Source organism: Hevea brasiliensis, chromosome 2 (assembly GCF_030052815.1).
Source record: "Hevea brasiliensis isolate MT/VB/25A 57/8 chromosome 2, ASM3005281v1, whole genome shotgun sequence".
Classification (NCBI taxonomy): domain Eukaryota; kingdom Viridiplantae; phylum Streptophyta; class Magnoliopsida; order Malpighiales; family Euphorbiaceae; genus Hevea; species Hevea brasiliensis.
Genome location: NC_079494.1, coordinates 72,410,593 through 72,412,017, shown reverse-complemented (window position 1 = coordinate 72,412,017; position 1,425 = coordinate 72,410,593). Strand labels below are relative to the sequence as shown.

General features: G+C 36.4%; 1 non-coding gene across 1 annotated transcript; it reads right to left on the bottom strand.

The window, feature by feature from the left end:
• Nucleotides 1-1,074: 1,074 nt before the first annotated feature.
• On the bottom strand, nt 1,075-1,181 carry LOC131178140 (small nucleolar RNA R71). Its single transcript, XR_009147271.1, has one exon. It is a non-coding gene; the product is annotated as a small nucleolar RNA R71 (small nucleolar RNA).
• Nucleotides 1,182-1,425: the final 244 nt, after the last annotated feature.

Below are 1,425 nucleotides of genomic sequence, written 5' to 3'. Positions count from 1 at the left end.
TGATGTATGCATGTAATAATATGTATGTAAATTATTTGAGTAGTTGTATAAAAACTCTTGTAAAATATTTTAGTATGTAATTAAATGTAAATTATTGTAAATGTAAATTTGAGGTTTCATTTATATGAATAGTTTTGTAATATTAATTTTTGAGTCTTATAATAAATGAAATGTTTCTTTTATGATGAGGTTGGTTTGAAAATGAAATGATTCATTATTGAGATTGAATTGTGAGATGAAATGAAGTTTCTTGGAGTTGTATTTCAGAAAACATATTGGGAGTGTTTTCCTTTTCAGGTTTGAAGAACTATTTTTTCAAAACACAGCCGGCACTTTGCTGAAATTTTAAAAAAATTTTATAACACCAGATTTTAATCGATGATTTAAATTTCACGAAAATTGTTTTAAAATCTCTTGTAGTATATCTAATGAGTTATCGATAGGCAAAGTACGATAATTCATTAGGTGTACTACGGGATCATGTTACATCTTACGGGAGAGTAGGGTGTGACATTATGGGACCCGTGTAGTGGCACACAGGCCGTGTACTATGCTTCAGCCAGTTTTATAACAAAGCCATAAGAAGAAATTTTGGACTGTGATCTGGAGATAGACAGAACTCTGAAAGCCATCAGGAGAGAAAGGAAACATTAAGAGCATAGTCAAGGAGATCTTGAATTTCCAACCATGGGTGATAATAACGATAGACCAAGACTCTTGAGAGATTACGGAGCTCCATCTGTCCAAGGATTTTAGCCTAGTGTCACTAGATCCACAGTGGAAGCCAACAACTTTGAATTAAAACCAAGATGGCTCCAAATGATTCAATAAACCCAGTTTGCAGGTTCACCCACAGAAGACCCACACTATCATCTCCAGTGCTTTCTTGCCCTATGTGATACATTCAAGATGAATGGAGTGTCTGATCAAGCAATAAGACTCAGAGCATTCCCATTCTCCCTTCGGGATAGAGCAAGGAACTGGTTACTTTCTCAACCAGCTGGAACGTTCACTACTTGGGAGAACCTCTCTCAAGCTTTTCTAGTAAGGTATTTTCCACCTGCAAAGACTGTAAAGCTGAGGCTTGAGCTCAACACCTTCAGATAAAAGGAAGGAGAATCACTCTATGATGCATGGGAAAGATATAAAGACCTGCAGAGAGAATGTCCACACCATGGCATAGAAGATTGATTGTTAGTGCAAAATTTCTATAATGGGTTACTATCCTCTACAAGGAGCATAGTTGATTCAACTGCAGAAGGTGATCTAATGGAGAAAACAGTGCCACAAGCACTTGAACTTCTAGAAAGGGTTGCATACCATAATTATTAATGGTCAAATGAAAGAAGAAATGCAAGGAAAACTGCAGGGGTCCTGGAAGTAGACGCCCTAAGCATGATAAATGCTCAATTTGATCAGCTCACA